Here is a 24,529-nt window from a genome sequence, read left to right as displayed (position 1 = left end):
GTACTAGTGTCCCGAATGCGAAAGATCAATTCCGTCGAAACCAGCTATACCAGTTGCATGGATATAGCAATCGGCAATGGTATAAGGGGTAAATCGCTTTCGTTTCCGAGATAATGTAGTCAAGACGACCACAGGTGCAGTGTCTCTGCACCGAGTTCTGTTTACTTTAAGATAATTTGGTTGTGTACTCGAGTAGTTATAAAGAATATATTACGAATGCATATATGTTAAATACCAATCACAGGCCGATTTTGAGATAGAATACCGTTTTATTTACACAGACTGCCCCAGAAGAATCGTGTACTCAAGGTGATGTGTGTGTCAAAAAAACTAGAGACGTCAAATGCAAGTAGCCAACACGAACAAAAACAGTTTCTCTCGACAATCTGCTCACAGATGGCGGTAAGGTTGTCAGCCGGCCGCATTTACACCCCAGAAATATTCCTGATACTCATTTCTGTTAGATTGTGAGTCGATCCTGGGGCCACAGTGCGGCTCTAAGAATTAAATAAATTGAAAAAAAATTAATTACCTCATCGGGAATCGAACCCGCGACTTCTGGCTTGTAGCATAGTGCCTGAACCACCTACGCTTGTTTTGTATATTTCATGTATAAGGTGCGTATTTTTCTTTTTCCTTCTACTGCTCGCTTTGTATTTGGCCTCTGGGCTGTTAAGTTTGCATGTAAATAAATGTGAATTTAATTGTATTATATGCAAATTTAAGGGACACCCGGTAGCGTAGTTTTTTGAGGGTTCAAGTCCCGATGAGGTCATTGGTTTTTTTTTTCAATTTACCTAATCCTTCCAGCCGCACTGTGGCCCTGGGGTCGACTCAATCTCTAACAGAAATGAGTACCAGAAATATTCTTTGAATATTCTCGGTGGTAAAGGGCGACCGGAGCGTAGGGCTGACAACCTTGCCGCCATCTATAAGCCGATTGTCTAGAAAATGTGGGAACCTAATCTCACAACCCTATGGGCCTCCACGGCCTGTTACAGGGATACTTTTACTTAATTTATATGCAAATTTAACTTATATGCGACGAGCTGATCACTCGTCCAAGGAGTCCTACCGTCTGTAAAATGATTATGAAACTGAAAAAACAGAGGCCAGGGCCCAAGGGGGTTGTAGAGCTAGTGAAAGAAAATATATATTATATTGTATAATACTTGCAACATTAAGTTATGTTATATTATCTTATTTCACTACCTGAGCTAATAGAGGTATTCAGAAGATAACAATGCTTTAACTAATTTTATTTTTTGCAATACGAACCCCCGGCTTAATGAAGTTATTGTTTATTTGGTTTTCCTCACTGAATTTGTAAGGATAATTACGCCTGTAATCACAATTGAGACATCTTTCGCCGTATTGTTGTGTGTTTATTAGTTTTCACCAACAGCACTGTGTATGTTAATGCATGAGGAATAGCCGAAATTCGCCTTCATCACTGACGTACACCTTTCCGAAACAAATCATCTATCACGCCGACCGCCCACTGGGTAATACCAGTTAAATCGACCTCACTGGCTGCTATTGGTTCGCCCATATTGGCGATTTTCGTAACGACCATAGGTTCGTTTGAGATCGCAAAAACAACGGCATAGAATAAAACGAAACGTAATTTTGTCTACATGGTAGCAGCCGCTCTGCGTTACGGGTTTCACTCATATAATACAGTACCATGTAAAAGTAAAGTTCTCTTTGAGCTTAACTAATTAAGCACTACACCATGAAGGCGCGTAGGGGAGTGGATGCATAGACACATACCCAGCAGGCCCAGCAGTATAACACACGCAGTCACAGGAGCAAGACACAACACAAAGCACAATACAGACACGAAAGTAGGAAGAATGCTCCGATAGAGGAAGATAGGTGTGACTCGCGTATTGAGATACGGCATAAGGATGACAAATCCTGAACAGTTTTAATATTTTTAATATTTAAAATTTATCAATATATACGAGGAGTATATATTTTAGTATAAAGACACTAGGGCATGCAATGAAGTAGTTTGACGTACAACGAAAAGCACCTGAAGATGGCACTTTTGTGCTGAAACATGTAGTGCAAGAGAGAAGAGTAAGGTGAATAAATGTATGCACTGTAAGACGGTTAGAATAAATCATGGGTATAGATCCACATTTTCTTAACCTCGGTACCAGCGGGAGGTGAGTGGTCAGCTTCACGCACCTGCCGCGTTACCCCCGGTACCCATTGGATAGGAGGCTTGGTGGCCCTCAAAACCGGTCTGGACGACGTTGAGAAAAGACAATTCTTGACTTTACCGAGACTCGAACTTCGTCCCTTTGGTCGTCCAGGCGGTAGCAAGTCGCTGTACCGACTGAGCTATTCCGAGACTCCCTGGTACTACAAAGTGAACGTGTATATGAGGAGTTACGCGCGTGCTTTACGTCGGTAGTAGGCTGAGTTGAATGGTCAGGTCAGGCTGTGGCGTCATCCCCTCTGGGAATGTTTTATATATGCGGTTTTGTGAACTCTGAAGTCATTCTGAACACAATGGTGAATGGAAGAATTCTGCAGCACTAGGCGAGTAATTAAAGCTTTTCCAACTATTCTAAATTACAAATAACGGGACTTCTACTTGTATATTATATCTTATTCAGACTCTACCAGAGGTTTGTGCTGTGCCATGTCTTCTTTCTCGAAGTCAATGTTTCTTACTATACTTTTGCTGATTTTGTGAACAATTTATAAATACAAGTTGTAATCAATCATATTAATATAGCATAATTCCACAACTGCTCTACGTTAAGTAAATCGCGACATTGATTATAACGTTAATATAAACACATACAGTAAATTTCAGAAAAAAAAACAAACTATGTTCTAATAACGCTGAAAGAACTAATATTACGTTCATATAAATCTTCAGTGCATACCGTATTCAGGTATAAAATAATTCAAGTGAAGAAGGAAAGTAGGTAAATGTGAAAGATTTGAATTTTAAACGAAGCTTGTTTGCAGCAGATCTCCCCAAGAGGCTGGGGATATACTCTACATCCATAGGGCGAGATGAAATCTCTGAAAAAGTTGAAGGCATAATGTTGTGTTGTAATTCTGAAAAAAGAAAGAGAAATGGGAGCACACTAATTGGTAGCATGAATAAGAGAAACTACTTTACATATTCTGAGCAACGTGTTTTATCATATACAAAGTTGTGGAATGCTGAAAATTACGAATTATTTATGAAAAAGCAGCAGTGAAGCACTTTACCCACAAGCGTCAATGATGAATGTTTCGTCAAAGTTTACTTTCATTTTATATATGTCTAAATACACAGACAAGGAACTGTTTATAAACTGTATTTAAAAGCAAAAAAAAAAAACTAGTTAAAATTACGAACAGCTATACAGACTGCAACGTCACGTGATGCTTTATCTGCTTCATTAGAAGAGTGAATTCAAATATTGGAAGACATGAGATTTTGAAACAGCTCCCAGTCTGTCGGTTTTACAACTGGATCTAAAGTTTCCCTCGTTCTAACACGGTCAAGGATGCTGAACAATACTGGTAGGTGCTCCGAATCCAGGACGTCATTGACAATGACCTCTGGCAGTCGGACGTTCTGATGTACCACAATATCGAGAACATCGCCTCTACCATCAGGTGTGTGTTGCGTAGAGCATTGTGGAGCTGAAATAATTCCAAGAGCTTCAAGCCCGAGGGACTTCCGGGCCAGTCCGATAAATATGTTAGTTTGGAATGCTGACATACATATGATGTTTCAGGTGTGTTTCTAAGAACAGGGCCACGTCTATTTTTAAGTCGTGCAACTGTTTTCTGACCTCGTAGACCTGGCTCCAAATGTCGTTAACATCGAATACTATGGTTTTCAGAGGTCTATGAACTGTCGCTGATATTGTTTTTCAACAATCTAAACAGAGCTTTAGTAGTGACAGCAACCTTTTCTTCTTCTCCTGCAGCACCTAACAGCTCTATCACAATCGTCTGTACCATAGTGAAGGCAAGGGGAATGTAGTCCTTTTCATTACTATTTCCATTTTATCATGCACAGGCTGATCTGATGCCTGATTGGTGTCCTGATGCGTATTTCCTTTCCTGAAGACCGTTGCTAATTGGAGCTGCGAAGGGCAGCAGCGATAGTACATCAGTGTTATATATTTCGAGAAGAATGTTCTCCATGCTGACCCCAGTGCTGTCGCCCAAAGGTTCCATCTACGCTGTAATTCATGTTCTCCATGACTGCTGCCTCTGCCACTTCCTGGGGGTGATGATTCCCTGTCTTGCAGATCGCAACTGCAGCAGGTTGGAACACTCCCCGAGTTCTGTTTCTCTGGGCACCCCCACACCACAGGCAGCTAGGAGACTGCCTCAAGTGCACCAACATGCGGCCAAAACGACAATTGTAGCACAGTGTAAGTCCACGTCATGCTTTATAAGCTACGACCTTTGTAAATATGTTTCAGTGTTTTGTCAATTTGAAGATTTCTGGAGCTTTCTGATTCCTTGCTGGCGTAACTAGAAATAGGAGAGTGTGACCCCGTCCTTCTGGACTGGAACGTTTTGCGGTCATAGACTTTCGATTCTCCAGATATAGCCTACGCAGAGACGAAACAGAAATCACCGCTTCCCACAATCCTCTATTGTCATGTGACGTCACTGCAGATGGGGGAGAAACTGAGTCATTTAATGAGTGTAAGAGCGGCCGTGGTCATGTGACCTGCTAGTCATGGAAATGTGTTTACAGAGCTATTGTCTGGCAACGGCCGTCTCTGTTGGCTAATATATTCCGGCCTTCAGCGTACATGCCACAATATAAATATCACGATCTATCTTCAGATCGACACGCGTATGTATTTCTTATGATGTGGCATCTCCTCTCTTGTTGATCTGTGGCAAACTGTCCAGTTTCTGAAGAAAATGCGGGGATTTCGAATATTCAATATGGCCGAGACTGACGTAGAAACAATGTTAGGTCTCTTAGCTTATATTCCAAAACCCCACAGATTGTACATGAACACTTGACAAATACAATGTCAAATTAAATGAGAACATTGTACAGATTAATGGATGAATTAAGAATAGTTACCTACCTTAATCGGAGACTGTGAATTACAATCGTAGACAAGCAAGGAATAAGTTAATTTTTCATCAGTCAATAGTTTTGACAGTGAGATGTGCGCACAATTTCCTCCTAGTATCAGAAGTTCGAAACACAGCGAGTGTGACATCTGAATCTCTGTGCACTTTCAGGAGCACTTTTGGCACAACTCAAAACGCAAGATCTCATGGGGAACACGTATCGCATGTCCGACATATCCTTCAGAGTAAAACCGCGAAGCGTCAGTTATATCATCCGGTTTCTGACAGATTGAATCGGTTCAAACGAGCAACGACATGGAACAGCCGGCTCCACATTTTCTTGATTTCTAACACTTCTTAGTACGTCTTTCTTTTCTTCGTCGTAAATAGGTATCAGGGTTCGGCGCGTTACAATCCCGTTTAGAATGTCAAAGATTTCAAAACTGCTCTTTAAACGTACTTCTGGGTCTCCTCACTTATTCTATTCGTTTTATCATGATTGTGCTAGTTTTATTTGCGTACTGTCTTTCATTATATTTATGTATTGTTTCCAATTTATGCCGATATTTCTTTATTCCTTGCCATATTTTTGTCTCGTAAGTTATTCGAGGCAGTGAAGAATATCCCATCAGCTACTTCGTTTCTCCGTCTTTCCACCTTTCCCTAGCAACATAAATTTCACTTTAAAAACAATAACATAGCTTCGCTATTATGTAATCGTGACGGTAATAAAACGTTCATTTTTATTTCATTTTTCAGAATTCTTAAATAATCCTCGAGAACAGATTCGATATACCATTAGAAGCAGCTGAATCTTAATGGCGCCAACAAGTTAACAGAAGTCAATATTTCTTGTAAGCCGCCCAGAAATATGTATGGAGTTCATACTTAATTTTCGGCGTTTACACATGACAGAATTATGGCAAGGGTGATCCTTAAGGTGTGCAAATTAAACGCTCCTTGTTCAAGCGATCCTGAAGCCTGCCACTCTGCTGCAAATATTCTCACGCGTCTTCCAAGTTCTGTAAAAGCATCTGTGGGTATACTTTCATTTCGTCGACGCTTGAGACGGTCTATATATCACGACGGGAAATGTTCTTCCAGACATCCACAGCCCGCATAACGCTTCATCTTGTTAGAAGGAAAGCCTATGCTCTAACTCTAAGATGCAGGCCTTCAGAACCGCAGGACTGCGTCGCCTCGTTCCGTCAAAGAAAATAAGACCTAACAGTGGCAGCTTCGAGAGCGGTAACGCATTTGCAAATGAACATCTGCCCTCATCTTGAATATTCACAGTCTCATACTAACTGGACAAAATCAATACTTTGTTATCAACTTATGTCCGGTCATCCACAGTGACTAATAATGGCTGCATATATGCCAAATGAAAAGAGCAAATACACGTAGTTAAATATGAAATACGTGGGTATGAAACAAGACCTTATATGATTTAGTGAAGTACCGTATTTACGCATGTATAGGCCGCGTGCGTGTATAGGCCGCAGCACAATTTTCAGACAGAAATTATAGAAAAAATAATTTTCTTGGAATATTATTTCAGGAGTAGAAATTATTCATAAATTTGGCAACGTTTAACATTCTTAAGTTCGCAACTAGCGAAAATAACGGTAACGCTCGGAACAAAGGCATTGCGGGGGAGAGTTATAACCTTTTCGCCTTTATTTGACTTGCCTGGTTAGTTCTGAGTGAAACATGGGTCGAGTAAGAGCAGGTTATACGTCTAAATTTAAATTTCAAGTGGTGCTTACGCACAAGAACACGGAAATCGAGCAGCAGGGAGAAAATTCGACGTTGACGAAAAAAATGTGATTTCGTAAATTTCGAATATAAGCCGCACCCCAGTTTTCCTCTTGAATTCTTGGCAAAAAAAAATGTGCGGCCTATACATGCGTAAATACGGTAAATTATTTGAAATGTATTTTCCACAGAATAGCTATAACATTATAGGAGCCGCGGTAGCGCAGTCGGTATAGGCACTAGTTACGGGCTCGACGACCGAGGGGTCGGAGTTCCGAGTCAAGGCAGTGTCGAGAATTTTCTCTTATCCACGTCGTTCAGACCGGCTCTGCGGCCCACCCAGCCTCCTATCCAATGGGTACCGGGGACTCCTTCCCCAGGGGGGAAAGAGTCAGTGTCGTGAAGCTGACCACTTACCTCCAGCTAGTGCCGAGATCAAGAAAATATGGATCTATACATCCACTCCCCCACACACCTTCATGGTGTAGTGCTTAATTAGTTAAGCACAGGAAACAATTTTACTTTTTACTTTTAACTATAAGATTATAAATAAGTATAAGAAGTCTAACTGTGTCACGTCCCAAGATCACTCCGGCCATGATGGTGACACTTTTGACCAAAATTAATGGATATACAAGTAGGTCACACGTATTACAAATAGACAACCCAAATTTATTTCAATCCAATAATGATTTTCCTCGATAATATCCATCGCCATAATTTTTACTTGAAGCGACGTTTCAGACATTAGACAATGACTCTGTTCTCAGGTAAAAAAAAAAGACCTACTCTGTTGGGCCCAATCGACAGACCTAGTCGCAAACTTCGGAGATAGAGATTGTTTTATCGATTGGGCCCAACACAGTAGGTTTTACAAATATAAATCACTCCGTCCAATGTGACCTGTAAGTTTTTTACTACATAAAAACTTAACACCCTTACATGTTTCGGTCTCTGTGGACCATCTTCAGAGGGCAAACATCACTACAAATAGGAAACCACCATCACATAAGTTGTTTAGACGTAAAGTACGTACACTTATATGCTACAATACATAGTACACAAAATAGAGCATTTCACAAACACAGCAGTTACCTGGGAATGTAAAGTTTTTTATAAAATTGTATAAAATTTCTTGATGCTAATTAAAATTTTTTTTGATTGTCAGTAATTAAAATTCGTAAACCATGCAGGCTCGTGTTCGTCCTCCCATCGTCCCTCTTATATGGGGCAGATAATGCGCCACCTGGCTATCTTGATGTGGAGGTTCTTTATATCGTCCAGGCTTTGCTCGTGGCTGCTGTGTTGTTTTCACTGTTCAGAAGTGAACAAGTGGGCCCAACACAGTAGGTTTTCTCACCTGAGGGCTGAGTCACAGGCCAATCCACGTAAATTCTTTCCAAACAAGAATTATGAAGAGCGATAAAGTCTTGAAAAATAATGGCTGTGTCCATATATCATCGTCACGAACTGTTTGGTCTTATCAAAACTTACTCCAAATGTAAAACTCGTCAAAACCATAAGAGGTTTCTGTTCGTAATTTTACGTATGACAGGAATAGGTAGGCTTATCATACATGTCAAGCGGCCTCCGTAGTCTAGAGGTAACGTTCCCACCTCATGACTCGTAGTACGCGGGTTCAAATACTCGGTGGAGGTCGTCGAATTTTTAAGGGCGGAAAAATTCAGGGAACAAGTCCTCCGGGAGGGACTTTAAGCTGTGTGTCCCGTGTCGTAACTTTACGGCAAGTAAAAGAACCTCATATCCCCAAAGGGGATCACTGAGCCAAATTCCAGGACCTTTCCCGCCCAACAATAGTCTCTAAAGCCTCTGATAGATGGGGAAAGCATTATAGACACCGCTAAGCAAATGGCCGAACTCGCTTGCTCGGCGGGACTGATGGTACGCACCATTTATCGGTAGGGTATAGAGACTGGTAGAATATCATAGAGGGAAGCACAATAGATCAAAATGGTCGCGGTGCATCGGAAAACCCACCCTCTCTAACTAACTAACTAACTAACGTGAACGTCACCTGATGTACGGTCTTGAAATTGGATGGCATGAAAGGCATTAAAGAAATGCACACAGGCCACGCAAACTGTACAGTGTAATATAATCAAAATTCCCTTTTGATGGCAATGAAATGTGAAATATGGTATGGAGATAAATTACAAATACAACTAAAATTTGTCCGAACGTTTTTCTGTACGTTTAAACTCAACACGACGATTGCAAGACACGTCATATCTATAGCCAACAACTTTGAGGCACTGGACATCTATGAATCCTAGAGGACAATATACAGGCGTGCATCGCTATGTTGTATGGCTTCCAGAAAATAAGAAGTTTTTAACAGTACTTCCGCACTTATGCGGGTATAATTTCTCAGATTCAACTAAACACATATCTATTAAAATACATTCTATGGTATCTATTTAAATATGGAAATATTGAAACTGATAGTATGACTTTAACACTGATGATTTATGTCAACTTTAATGAAAGGTGAACCTACTGTTACAGTTTGGACAGGGCACACATTTTCTTTATCGTTGTATTTTTATACGCGACTCTCAAAGTATTAATCTCCTTTTCTTTGTTCATACAAGTATCTAACTCAACAGAACAGTTTTTCTTGGGAAACTAGCAGTCACTCAGTTGTTCGAGAAATCCGCTCCCTTTACAGAGTCACTATTAAATTCATGTGCCCATTATTAGACTCTACTCTGAACAAACTAGAACCCAGCTTAATGCTATGTTTCCACCTACGTCTGGGTCTCTCCTTTTACCGTTTTACTCACTTACTTACTCAGGGAGCTGAGCTCTTCTGCAGGAGCCGCCAATTCTGCAGCTACTCAAGAATTTCCCAGCATTTTACGGAACCCGAAGGTTCATTCCCGTGTTCACAAAAGCCCTCCACTTGTCCCTATCCTGAGCCAGATCAATCTAATCCAATCCATCCCATCCAAACTCTCTAAGATCCATTTTAATATTTTCCACCCACCTACGCCTTGGTCTTCCTAGTAGTCTCTTTCTTCTGGCTTTCCCACCAATATCCTATATGCATTTCTCGTCTCCCCCATTCGTGCTACATGCCCTGCCCACCTCATCCTCCTTGACTTCATCATTCTAATTACACTTTGAGAAGAGTACAAGTTATGAAGCTCCTCATTATGCAGTTTTCTCCAACCTCCTGTCACTTCATCTCTCTTCGGTCCAAATATTTCTTTACCGTTTTATACTATATATATATCATATCTCCGTGCGTTGTAAGAAGAAGATTGAGGAGACAGTGACCGTCTGACCTACCACAATCCGCAGATGACGAAGATTAAAACCATCACCATTCCTCTACAGGGTCTGTCAGAGTATCATCAGTGGATGGCTTCTCTACTCAAGACACCTACTTAGAACAAATTTATTTATTACTCCATATTATCAAGAGTAATTGCAAATACGCTATTAATTAAATAAAAATATCTCCGAGCGTGCTAAGTGTTCCGACAATCCAGTATTCCTTAATTTTATCACCATAACAATATATGATGAAAAGTTAAAATTATGGCACCCCCATTATGTACTTTCTAAGTCCTGACGTTTCCTCTTTCACATGTCCAAACTTCGTTCTCAAAAAAGCCAATTCAACGGCAAGAATTTTTTTTCCTTGGCACTACAGCCCCAGTGAGCCTAGGCCTACCTCCATGAACTTTTCCGTTCACTTCGGTTTTTCAAGATCTTACACATTTGGTAGGACTCCTTGGACGGGTGATCAGCTCGTCGCACAAACGCAGAAAAATGCACACACACAAACTAAACATCCATGCTCTGAGTGGGATTCGAACCCACGATCCCGGTTTCCAAGCAAGCGAAGACAGTACATGCCTTAGACCGCTCGGCTGCCGTGACCCAAGAAATTTTAACGTTAATAAATTGTCAGTTCCTCTACTAAAACTGAATTGATGACATAGTTTGTTTAATATTGGCAAAGCAGTCTCTTCAATCAATGCTTTGATTGCATTCTGGCTATGGGCCATGCTCAAAGCTCTCATAAGTATTCAGTATGAAATACCCGGAAAATATCAGTAATGTTTATTTTCAATAGCGTATTACAAAGCCTTACTGTAACCATTCAATAGCAATCTGAACGATTTTATTAAGTTTCACAATCGAAAAAGCAGGAATGTCGTGTACTTGTTAATCGTAGACCTTTGTGGCACGTGCTCTGTGGAATCCCCGGTGCGCTGTTTGCGTGGTAACCAGTGCGACAGCAGCAAGTGAATTCCTATGGTTGCCAGGACACAAACCATTCAACTGCGCGGCCAAATGAACCGGAAAGAAATAATCGCTTACTTCCCTATGAAACGACATGGAACGTACAGAGAATGACGCCTCAAACAATTTTTCTCTGCCGCGGGGACGTCTTTATCGAGTTGTTATCTGGCATGGATACTGGGATACACAGACAGACCCACAGACTCTCTTTGATTAGACACGGACTGCATAGAAAATGACATGTCGAACAATTATATTGTTGCTCATATTACGTCCCATGGGAACGTGTTTAACGAGCCGTTACCTAACGCCAGGAGTGACAGATTTCACCGCCTATGAATAGCAACGATACCCTTTTATTATTCCGTGGTTTTAGTCCGCAAGCGAACTATACGGACCGAGCGACTGTCGCTTGTCGGTGAATTAGGTGCCAAATTTAGCGGATAGATGGAGTCGCGTAGTTAGCGCAACGAATCCCCACGGCCGTTTTATAGACCGGAGCCGCTGTTTCCTTGAAATAGCCCCCCAGTTATCCTCACATTTTCCATGGAACGCGCTAGACTATAAAAATGGGAGTGCGGAGAAAATTGAATGATTGAGAGAGAATTCACGAGAAGATGAGTGATCAGCTGTGCAATGCTAACCAGCGGACAAGGGAAGCCGAAGAAGTGACCGATTCGTAAATCACAACGAAGTCAGACACGTCAGAGGAGATGATGCTCGTAGTCCAGTCAGGAATAGAGCGAGTCTGAGACAGTCATCGTCTGTGAGCTGTTATAATTTGTTGTCATTGTAAAAGGATTGCCAATAAACCCAATTACCCAATCCAGAATCTGTTATAATTAGTCACGGAATATTATTATATATGCATGATGGTCAACCGTGACCGAAACATGTAGTTTTCAATATAATAAACTAATCGATCTGATATATTAAATTCAATAGCTTATTATATCAACGTGCTATGTGACGGCATAAAATCCCTGAATATAGAAATGTCTGCAGGGACAAACCCCATTCTACAAAATATCAAAGTAACGGCCCTTAATCAGGGTCTTGAAAGCAAAAACTGTGGTCCTCCAAGAGCAACCCTGCAGACACAGAACACAGAGAGACCTCGATTGTGTTGGGCCACCAATCTGATGATGCTGATGATGGCCTGTAGACCTAATTTAATGGCTACGTTATCTTGGAGATAATAAAACTTGTTTTTTTTAGGTCCAATGCAGACAATTATGTAACACATTGTCAGTAATTTAATGAACGGTGCAATCCATTAAATTCATATATGATAGTATTTTATGTTATAGCGTAACTAGACATAATGATGTGAAAATGTATTTACTTTGAAGATCAGAATGGCGAGCGCGTAAAACTCACGTACGTAGAGTGTGGGATTTGAGTGCCAAGACTATCGCCTTCCAGGATATGAAACCGTGTAGCCTCGTACATGGACCCAATGTTTTGGAGGAATTGGTTATCCTAAATCCAACTAGCGGCTTCCTCGAAAGCTATAATGTTAGTCAACGAAACTACAAAGTGTCGCGTCCCAGAAGTCCGAAATCTTCAAATAAAATAGTTCGGTGTAATAATAAGTCTTACAATATTGTCACTTATTGGGTATGTCACGCGACAAATAACTTCACGTGGGTCTCGGATTTAGCGAATCTCTATTGGACACTGACACTTACACCTTACAATTATTGTCACTTGCAGTATCACCTGACTTCTGGCTCAGTACTCAAAATGCGACGTCTCAACTATCCTTGGCCGTGGCTGGATCTCAACTGTCTCTGGTGGCCGCTATCCCAAGACTGTCTCGTTCTTGCTGTCTTCTTCTATATCGTATGGCGTCTGGGTTCCAACTGACTTGACAGTCCAAGTCCAAGTCACATTGCGACTGACGGTCAGTCAGTCAGTCAGTAAGTCTTGGTGTCGAACCCCGGCTGGGGCTCATGACCAGATATTTATTAGTGTTTGGCATTTACGGTCTTGTTTCTGTGGGGCGCCCTCTCTAACGAGAGGACGGGTCTGCCTTTTGTATATGCTGCTGGCCCTTGACAGTGAAGTCGTTCTCTTTACAAATGTCTTAAACCCGTTTTATAACCTTGGCCGCTGCTATGCAATGAACCCTCGTTATAACCGTGGAGACACATCTCCGAGGAGATTCGGCGGTCTCTACGCAACGGCTCACTGTTAGAATAACAATACCGCTATTGTTACTTCCTAGGCAACGGTCTGTTCTAGCGTTTCCATGGAAGTAACTCTTCTGGATTCCAAACATGTGACAATATTTAGATGTTATAAAATATGTAAATTGACAGGCAAGAGTCTGGTGACTTGATGACAGTCATCTGCTGCCAGAATTAAGCGCAGAAGCGAACAGTCATGAGAGGAAGTGCGAAGTTCATTTAAAAACTTACTATTAAATGATTAATGAAAGACAGCTTATACAATGATCATACAATTATACGAACGCGTTAAATTCAGCTACCACCCGGAAGAGGATACATAAAACCAAAGAACCAATGTTCACTGGGGTTGCAAGTACAAACCCTGTTTTAAGTGTGAACCTTATCCTGCAGTTACATATGTCGNATATATATATTTAAAAATAATCTCATAAATTTTGTTGTCATATTCAAGTGCTACAGCTTACACCAATATTATTTGGGCGTTGTACACTGGACCATGTACTGTATATGTGATATACATGAAGTTACGAAACCAGATTTTACTCCAGTTTTCAGGTAGTTTTTCTGTCATTATACCGAGAGAAATGAACAATTACATATTTTAAGATGGATGGCTGTAGTTGGGATCAAATGTAAAATGGCTTGAATATTAGCGTTACTATGGTAACAACTAAATTCGGGTTCGGGCCCATCCGCCGAAATTAGTCTTGAAACAAAGCGGTGAAGGCCCATAGGGTTGTGAGACGTCGAGGCTCCCACATTTTCTGTAGACAATCGGCTCACAGATGGCGGTAATTTTGTCAGCCTTACGCGCCGGCCGCACTTTATCACCCAGGAAGATTCCTGGTACTCATTTCTGTTAGAGGCTGAGTCGAACCCAGGGTACAGTGAGGCTGGAAGGATCAGGCCGATTGAAAAAAAAATCCACCTCAGCGGGACTCGAACCCGCGACCTTCCAGCTTGTAGCATAGTGCCTTAATCAACTACGCTACCGCGAGCTCCCAGTCTTGAAATAAAACATAATAAAATATCTGTCAGTATTATGACAAACTGATCATCTACGGAAGGGAATACAAGCAACTCATGAAACGTCATTCATATACTTAAGGCAACGGATAATACGCAACATAATGCTCGTATATGATACTTAAAGATAGTCCAGTTACATGAATCTGTTTTCAGGGAACTCTCTTTCGAGCTTAAGTTTACATTAGTTGTTGGTGCTGAATTTTTCTAAACTTCAGAATACATATCTTACAAAGTTGACATTAAACCTTACGACTTAATGTGTAGACCCATAACTTATGTCAGTTCATAACAATGCACCAGCACGATCTCGCTCTGGTTCAGTGGCAAACAGAACCCGTAGCATGGAATGCAACTTGTGAATTTTAATGAGCTACAAAGGCGTTATCTCTGGTAAACACATCAGTGGAAAATTCAAATTAAGAAATCTGTATTACGAAGTAAGATCTTTAATTAAAATTGCAGCATAAAGTGTCGACAATCTCTCTAAAATTGCTTCCCAAATAATCTCGTTAGCTAACCCAATATATGAGACAAAGATATAGCTCCCCGGCAGCGAATCTTTCCAGAGGTGACTCAGTTGCTGATACGAATTCACTGTCCCCTGCATTACTCCACAGAGTAAAAACGTCCATTTTGTTACTCCCCGAAATACTGTAATATATTACTCTGATCCCTAACAATACGTATTATGGATTACGAAGTTAATCATTCGGTAGGGTGTTGTGTTCTATTCTGGGCCCGCTTTCCTGTATGGGACTTTTTGTGGCCTACCCATTTTCCCTCCACATGAATCCCAGGACATCGCATGTCACATTCGATTCCCAAGCTCCTTCATAGCCTAGCTCACTTCAAGAAGCAGAGACTTTCTTGCGGATAGCCGCGGAAGTAGTTAAGAAATTAACCGTCTTTTTATGGAACCCTGAGGCTCATTGCTGTGTTCACATCTCTGGAGACTTTAACCTAGCCAAGTGAATCCATTAAACGCTCTCGCGTCCTGTTCCTTTATAATCCGTTTTAATATTATCATTCTACCTATGCCTAGGTATCCCAAGTGGTCTCTGTTCTTCAGGTTTTTTTTTACCAAGTTCCATATGCAGATACTGTTACTCCCACCCGCATTTCATGCCTCACCCATCTCATCTTCCTTCATGTGATCTTCATAATAGTATTTTGCGAAGGCAGTATATGAAGCTCTTCATTATTTTCTGCAGTATAATGTTACTTCCTCCTAAGTACAAATATTCTCTTCAGCTCCTCTCTTAAACACTCATAGTTCGGGGTCTTCCTTTAATGGTGAGAGATAGTTGTTCTCTGTTTTGTTATTGCTGCTTTTATAATGACAATAAAAGAGAAAATTACAGTCTGTATAGGTTTACTGTAATCTTTAAAATTTTAGAGCGGTGATAGGATATAAACATATTGTGATATGTTGCGCAACGGAGGACTAAGAGGTGGAAAGATTTCCTTTAATTCATCTCTTATTACTTTATTTGTGGATGGAATTTAGATTTCTTACAATTTAGAAGTACGTAACACGATTATTCAGCATCACATAAATTCGGGTACCCATGAAGTGTAGCTAGTTCAGACTTGAATCAAATCCATCAACATTTAGTTATCCTAATGCGGTCATTCCGTGTACATCCGGAACACATAAGCGGGCTACCGAGGTTTCCCACTCTTTGCACCCGTCTCCTTAGTATGAAACATGCTAAAGAAGTTTAAAATTTGTTCTATAGCAGCAATGCGCAGAGCACAGCACTGCATTCACTATACAAGTTCAATGGCAACAAAAAGTAAACTTTGATACCTACTCAACATATGAGACCGCATTATCCTTAAGGACCAGCCAAAGATGACACTGAACATCACTTTGGAAACGCTGTTTGCAGGGGGGCAAATATTGTTGTAAAAAGAGAAAACAGGAAATCGATACTAGAATCAAAGAACTAATTCACGTTAATTATACTAACCTGATACCTTTCTCACGCCTCGCTTGCTTTGGCACCACGATCGAGTCTCCCTTGGGACGTGCAGGTTTGTTTACGATTCCTGTATGTTTTCTGATGGGACAGCCCTTGCGATGGAATAATTGAAATACACAGAGTTCACGAACAATAATGGGAACGGTTATGAGTATAATAAGTTAATTCTCTAACCTTCATACTGCATTTATAAAAGTTGAAGAAAACGGTCTTCTGGGATGTGGCACCGTCTAGATATTGTGTTAACTGAAATTTCGAAGGAACGTATCGCCTCCATCTTCAAATTAGAAGAAACCCCCGCTAGCGAGGAAGCAGTGTGAGCAGGTGTTTCTAGCCTGAAGATGGAGGTGATACATTCCTCCGAAATATCAGTTAACATAATATTTACACGGCGCCACATCCCAGAAGACGAAATCCTTCATAGTCACCTCCGTGAAAACCTCAAATCTTATATTTATGAAAGTTGTTAGTTACCCGGTACATAACCATCGCGTCATAAAGGATCTGTAACGATTAATCTATTTCCTTTTCGACTGTATGTTAATTTCTCGTTTTCTTCAAAGTTTATTAAAGCGAGTTTTTATTTTACGTACACAGAGCTTATGCTTATTCATAATCAAAGTTATTTACCCTTTGTACGACATGACGGTAAGTCTATTAAATTCAAGGGCACGCAAAATGTTTTTAATGGGCTCTTCTATCCATTGCATTTCCATCTTGAAGTAGCATTAAAACGTCTATATTCTGTGACAATAAGAGTTCTTACTGAGTATAGGGTAAGTCCATATAGATGAAATGAGAGTTTCAAGCGTCATGCATTCTGCACTTTACTTGTAAAATAAGCATATTCCAAGTTTGTAAAAACTGGAATGAAGGCATTTCACCCTACTTTGCTCACAGCGTACTGTTACTTCCTCATTCATAAAGCCTTAATGTTGAAATTATATTATTTTAATTGATACAGAGAACATGATTTCTACATAGCACATAGGACTTATTCAGATTCTTTAATATCAATGTGAAGTCCATCCTCCTTTAAGCTTGTGAAAAGTGTAAAGTTGCCCAGCAAATTGTAAGGACACTACCCTTTACGGCGCACTAAGGTTGACAGAGACTACCGTATTTACGCATGTATAGGCCGCGTGCGTGTATAGGCCGCAGCACAATTTTCAGACAGAAATTATAGAAAAAATAATTTTCTTGGAATATTATTTCAGGAGTAGAACACCCTGTATTACTAATTATGAATATAATTTTTTTAAATGAAGTGTGATTTCGAATATTTCGAATATAAGCCGCACCCCAGTTTTCCTCTTCAATTTCTGGCAAAAAATGTGCAGCCTATACATGCGTAAATACGGTATATTAAATGAAGATTTACGGAAAATATTGAAACAACAACCAACTGCAATCCAGATAAAGAGGATAAACTAGCGCTGGACTGTAGACTCCAGGCGGCTCGAAAGAGTCGCCGTCCCAAAAAGACCTACAAGAAGACGAGCGAGGAAGTAGCCATGGAGCGAGGTTAAAAGAATTGCTATTGGCAGGATCCGGTGGCAGCGCTTCACAGATGCCCTAGTGCTTCAGAGGGAGCAACAGGAATTAACTACGTACTAACTACTATGGACTACACTGCTTTAAAACAAATTTAATTAAAGGTAATTAGATAGTTATAACGTAAAATGGATTAAAATAAAAAAGTGTTTACGAAAAACACAATAAAATGTTAGGGTCCCACACAAATAATGATTCTGGTACCTCTAACAAGTTGCACTATCAAACACGAGGTTCAAACTATAAAGGTACGCAGGAATATTTTTTCAAATGAAGCTTCGTGCATTATTTTGTGACTAAGTGGGACGTCGGTAAGCTTAATATCCAACACGATAGAAGAAGAAATACGTGGTACCACTAATAATTTATGCCAGAGAAAAACTGTTGAGAGGAATTCGGCTTTTACCCGAAGTTCTGTTTATGCATTCAGTTCAACCAGTACTTTCCACCAAAGAGTAAATATTTCCTAGCGTAAGAAGCTTAATTAAAAAAATGTTCTGTAACTCTTTTAGAGATAATTTTTTATGCTCGGATGATTACGTTAAATGAAGAAGACGAGTTTTCGGCCGATTATGAAGTTCTCAAACAAATGACAAAATGTACTAACAGAGACAAGCTTATATGGACCGGCTGCGAAATATAACCCCGCCTTACCGAAGGTAAAGCATGTGTAACATCTCATCCAATAGTTTTACGGTTTTCAAAAGAGCAGTAATTACTGTTACACCCGATAGATAAAATATAAATTCATGTATACGCATATATTGCCAGAATGTAAATAAGTTGGAAGACACTTTAAATTCGTATCGCCTCTTACTTTGCTTGGGTAACTTCCTACACAGCGAGAGTAGAGAAAATGGTTATACCTCTCATTTAAGGCACTAAATTAGATAATGGATTTTACTGGAGTAGCTGTGGCGCATATAAATTACATCTTTAAGACTTCAAATTACTCATATTTCTGAACGAATGTTTCGGCATATTCTGGGGACACCCTCTTTGTATCTTGGCAACACCGAGAGCCCTCAAAACTTGTTTTCTTCAGGCGACTAAGGCAGGCAATTTATCCAGACCGATCCTTACACCGACCAATAATTTGTAATTATTTGCACATTCATATTCTCATAATTAGTCATAACCGAACTCCGTGGAACAGTAATTAGTATTCCTGCCTCGCATTCCAGATGTTCTGAATTCAATCCTTGATATGGAGGCCAGCTATCATGACAGTTGTGTTCCGCGCTCTTATGATTCGGCCACACAGAGCCCTACGCTACGTAAGCTGTGTACACTCTGCGACGCAGCTGACATAGGGAACATAACGTACGTAGCGCTCTGTGTGGCCAAACCTTTACGCAGACAGGAATGAAAACCATGGAATAGTGGGTCAACGTACAAATAGGCCACAACAGCTCTGTTCTACATATTTTCAATTCTTCACACTCACATGGAACTGTACATTCTCACATCCGTGGCTGCAAGGAGTTCTGTCTTCCAGGATTTTCCGCGTAGTCCGATGAAAATCAGCCGAAATTCTGGAGTAATGTGTCGCCTCTATCTTCAGAGTTGAAGATTAAGCCAAGAAAGGTAACCTCAAGATGGTGACATGTTCCTCCAAAATGTCGGCTGACTTTCAAGGGTTACAAGGCGTTATATCCCAAAAGACAGAATTTTTCATTCTCAATAATCCCTCCCATTCTCCACTAAATGTAGTAGAGAAAAGGCCGCGAAATAAACTGAGATGCAAGTGTATAAAGTATTTAAAAACGGCCTTACAATTTAGAAAAGTAGGCAAGGTTTAACGAAACGAGAAAGCATATGAAGTGTGAAAGGAGGTGACCATCGCCTGCTTACATGTACTACACCCCACTGAGAAATCTGAGGAAACACGTGCCATGATGGGTGATAAAGGACAGAATTTAGTCTCTCTCAAATACATAACTGGATTGCTGCATTTACATTAACTCTCATTTGATATTATGTAATTCCTGACGCCGGTTCATTGTAGTTAAATGATATTAACAGATATTATATTTGAAGAGACACGATTATCATGACAACTCATGTGAAAATAATTAAAACAGAAACGTCTATGGTATTTCTATGCTCGTGAACACATAAGTTTTGCCGATAAAATTAAATTCCATGAAGTGAAATTACAAGTTGAAATTGATCACTTCTTAACGGTACATGTGTACATGTAAACCTCTGGAAATGTTCCGAAGTCTCCTTTATTAACACTCGTATATATTCAGATATTTCAGTTTCTATTTAAAACGTATTAATCTATATAATTATATTCCTAACTGATGGGATTACTATAAGAAACTATAAATTGAGTTGCTATCAGAACTTGTAAAAGTAATTTAGTACTTCATGGATTTTGTTCACAGGGGGTATCTCATGGGATATTTGATATGAAGGATTTTGAAAATAAAATGTAGTTACTTAAAAATAAGGTCGCGCTATAGCTCAAGCGGTTAGTCGCTGGCTTTCCACCGCGGCGGCCCGGGTTCAAACCCGGGTCTGGTAAAGTGGGATCTGTGGTGAACAAAGTGGCGCTGGGACAGATTTTCTCCGAGTACTTCGGTTTCCCTTGCCAATCTTAATTCCACCAATTGCTCCACAATCACCCTCTCCTATCATCTGGGGCTGGTAAATAGGCCAGAAGTGGCCGCAGTACAAGGGACTTAGTCCCACCCCACTAGCATTAAAAAAATACTTAAAGATACAAAAATATCCAAAAGTAATTTCACCATATGTTATTCCAAGATACAGGCAACATCATAATTAATATCCAGGAACCATATTTCTTTAAATGAACACTCAAGCGTAATAAATATTTCTAGGTTACCGACGGTGTTAGGCGAAAAACTGCTGCATTGGCGAACACTTCCAGAAGGCCATGCTCTTTAGGTTATGGTGAAGCAACTAAACTTGTCATCACACTTAAAAGCTCACACCGACAAATGATCTCATCAAACTGCGAGTGGAGCAACGCAAACACCGATCCACTCTCAGGTTTACGATCCAATCTGCAGATAGGCGTGTACAGCCCGAGCCAGGCTTCCCTTCTTTGTCACGAAATTAATGAATTCATTGCCCAGCATTTGTCGTTGTTTCTGTGTCTACTAAACTTGAATATTAGGTAAAACGCAAGACTTATCTGCTGAAAACCGAATGTTAATAAAACATGAGGATGGGGGGTATGTAGTACGTTGGCTTATTTCAATTTACAACAAGAATTTAGGGCACATAGAGTTCCCTAACATGGATTTACTAACTAGTTTTTGTTTAACTTGGCTGTGTACCATAGTAATAACATGTGATTTAAAGTAAATTAGTATATATCGTCCAGTGATTATTTATTCATACTTCGACATGCTTCCGCCTCATAGGTTCATCATCAGAGGTGTTTTATTAGCCAAAACCTTCTCTACAGTCACTCAAGGTTTCTCTAAGACTGCTCTAAGACTTGCATTAAAATAACAAAAAGCGAGTATAGTATAATACGTATGTTGTACTGAGCGAATGAGTCCTCGATGTATATTAAAAATGTGCAATTCATATTTCATAAGAGTCGTTCCAGCACAACATATCGATAAAATGTGCCATATCTGCTTTTGCTGACTGTATAAGTTCTTACTGTGGACTAAAAGTCTTGTAGGAAATTTATGACTATTCTAAGAGCGTTGTTTAATAAAACAAGAACAAGATCGTGACTGAGTGACCATAGACGGGGTATGGATTGGTAACTGGATTTATTGGACACTTAAAGATTAGGGCTAGCACTAATTCACATACTCTACAATTTCATACAACACGCATTAAAGCTTCTCAGTCTGCTATATCGTCACCGGTTGTTGCCTGGTAACGGCTTTCAATATCGTAGCTCCCTGAGCTTCAGTATTCACATCCTTACTGGCCATCGACTGTCTCACAATTCCCTGAACTTTAGACGTGTCCTGCTTATAACACCCCGGTAAAGATCGCATAGAAAATGCCTCTACCTAGAATTCTACTTTTGAATCAGGTGGCTATCACTTGGACTGCGTAGAGAACACCATACTGTTACTGTTTATGGCCATTAGATAGCAACAACCGATGTTTACAGTTATTACTTAGCAACGTGTCTACATGCTACAATATTAACATGGAAGGCCGGGCCTTAGCTCAAGCGGTTAGTCGCTGCTTCCAACCGCGGTGGCCCGGGTTCGATCACAGGTCTGGTCAAGTGGGATTTGTGGTGGACAAAGTGGCGCTGGGGCAGGTTTTCTCCTAGTACTTCGGTTTCCCCTGCCAATCTTCATTCCACCAATTGCTCCACAATCACCCTCACCTATCATCTGGGGCTGGTACAATAGGCCAGAAGTGGCCGCAGTACAAGGGACTTAGTCCCACCCTACTAGCAATAAAAACTTACTTATAAAGTCTAGCCATAAAAACGTGTAAGCCTGCAATGAAAATTCTTGTTTGGGCAGCCCGGAGAGCAAAGCTGGCCTTAATAGATAGACAGCTTAAGTTACAAAGACTCTATTGTACATATGTGTAAGCCGAAGTCTAATAGGTCTGTTGTTAAAGAACTTTAAACTGACTGAATCTTGTATGACAGCTTTGTCAATAGGCGGGATATATGTCATAAATCATAATACACGTTTCAAACTTGGGTTGCCTTAATGTCTACTCCTTGCTTCGAGCTCGGTGGCCTTACAACCAAATAGGGTTTAATGTTAGTAGTTTCCTCTTAACGTCACATTAATAACAGTGACGATGATAATTACTTTTGATTGAGAAGACCCTCTACCGGAACTCGATGACTGAGCATTTCACGTTGCAGTCAGATCACTTTTGCAACAACAATAAAAGTTTGACCTGACATGGAGAAGATGGAGAATGGAGAAGCTTTTTCATTTATACAAGTGTAGTATTCTTAGGGAAGTGAAATTAAGGAGCTGCGATGGGCTGGACGTGTAGGTCGTTTGTATTTAGGAGTAATGGTGTAGAATTTTGGCGAGGAAAATTTTGAAAAAAAAAACTAATTAATATATTCGGGTGACACAAATTACTCATAGCGATACACAAGGTTTCTCTAGAAGATTGTATGAGTCGCTCTCTATGTGAATATATTCGTGAGTGAGAGAGAGAGAGAGAGAGCAAGTGTTATGCTGTATGTTAGGCGCATATTTCATCCATTTCGTAATTAAAATGCTATCCCGGTAAGAGGCCGTGGAGGCCCATAAGGTTTTGATATGTCGAGGCTCCCACATTTTCTAGATAATCGGCTCACAGATGGCGGTGACGTTGTCAGACTTACGCGCCGGCCGCCCTTTACCCCCAGGAAGGTTCCTGGTACTCATTTCTGTTACAGGTTTTGTTGACCCCCGGGGCCCTACTGCGGCTCGAAGGTTTACGGCAATTAAAAATCAAATTACATCATCAGGAATCGAACCCGGGACCTTCCGGCTTGTAGCACTGTATCTCAACCATGTTACTGCGTGTTCATCTCGTAATTTACTTATTTTTTATTATATAATTACACGAACTTATGCTTTCGTAATGAAATTTATGTATAAGAAAGTTGCAAGTCTGTGACAGCTTCGTTCGGCCTCGGTCTACAGCTAGCGTGGCAGAAAACTGAGGTTAATTGTTTATCTTTCGAAAGTTTCTAACTCCGCTGAACCAATTCCGATACCATTAACTTTTCACTATGGGAAATATATTCATCTTCTACGAACAATAAAAAAAAAACAGGACAAAACAGAATAATATAAGTCAATTCAAACACAACAACTATTTTTCTTTTAATTGTATCGTATAATATTTCTATGGTGACAGGTGGAAATTCTATTCCTAACATGACTCAATGTTAGTTATGAAATATGCCGAAAACGCGGTTTCTAAAATATGCCTGGCTTACGAAGTAACGAGCTTCGAATTCCCAAAATACGTGCTCTAATTGCATTCTCAGAGCTAAACAAACATAGCAACATCGTCGTATACTTGGGTCTATTTGTGTATACATTTAACACTGACACTGCCAAGAAGTAATGCTTGCCTCAAGGTGAAATTTCAAGATTGTTCGTTATCTATCTGAGATATATCCAGAACGTATGATTAATCGCTTATTGATATAACTGATTGCAGTGCTGGTCTATCATAACATGTGGGTATTATGAAACGAAAAAAAGACCTTAATGTATTAGGTACGGCATTTGTACATCTTTGTGCGAAGCATATATTTTCGTTTAGAGAACTCTGACATTATCGGTGATGCAAAACCTCCTAAACCATAATAGTTTTATTCCAAGACCATCCATAACTTGTTCTAAAATAGGCCGTTTTTTTACACATTTACGTATACAATAGACGTCTAAGCCGGTCACGGTAGCCGCGCGGTCTAAGGCGGCCCATACACGTATGAGTCTGGCTCGCGAGTCTATCTCGGCGAGGAGCGGGGCTGAGATTAATTTCACCACACACGTATGAGCGTGGTGACCCACACACGGACGAGTTTGGTTCATTGGAACCCAAGCCGAGTCGGACTCGCGAGCCAGACTCGTACGTGTATGGGCCCCATAAGGCATGAATTGTCTTCGTTCACTCGGAAGCCGGGATCGTGAGTTCGAATCCCACACAAGGAATGGATGTTTGGTGTGTGTATGC

At 40.4% G+C, this 24,529-nt stretch overlaps 1 protein-coding gene across 4 annotated transcripts in view; it reads right to left on the bottom strand.

Moving 5' to 3' along the window:
• LOC111863167 (calcium/calmodulin-dependent 3',5'-cyclic nucleotide phosphodiesterase 1) overlaps window positions 1-24,529 on the bottom strand; it is a 640,341-nt gene that overhangs the window by 386,906 nt on the left and 228,906 nt on the right. The gene's annotated exons all lie outside the window — the stretch shown is intronic.

The sequence above is a fragment of the Cryptotermes secundus genome, unplaced genomic scaffold, assembly GCF_002891405.2.
Source record: "Cryptotermes secundus unplaced genomic scaffold, Csec_1.0 scaffold265, whole genome shotgun sequence".
Lineage (NCBI taxonomy): Eukaryota > Metazoa > Arthropoda > Insecta > Blattodea > Kalotermitidae > Cryptotermes > Cryptotermes secundus.
Note: the sequence above shows the minus strand (reverse complement) of the source record. Positions and strands in the feature narration are given on the sequence as shown.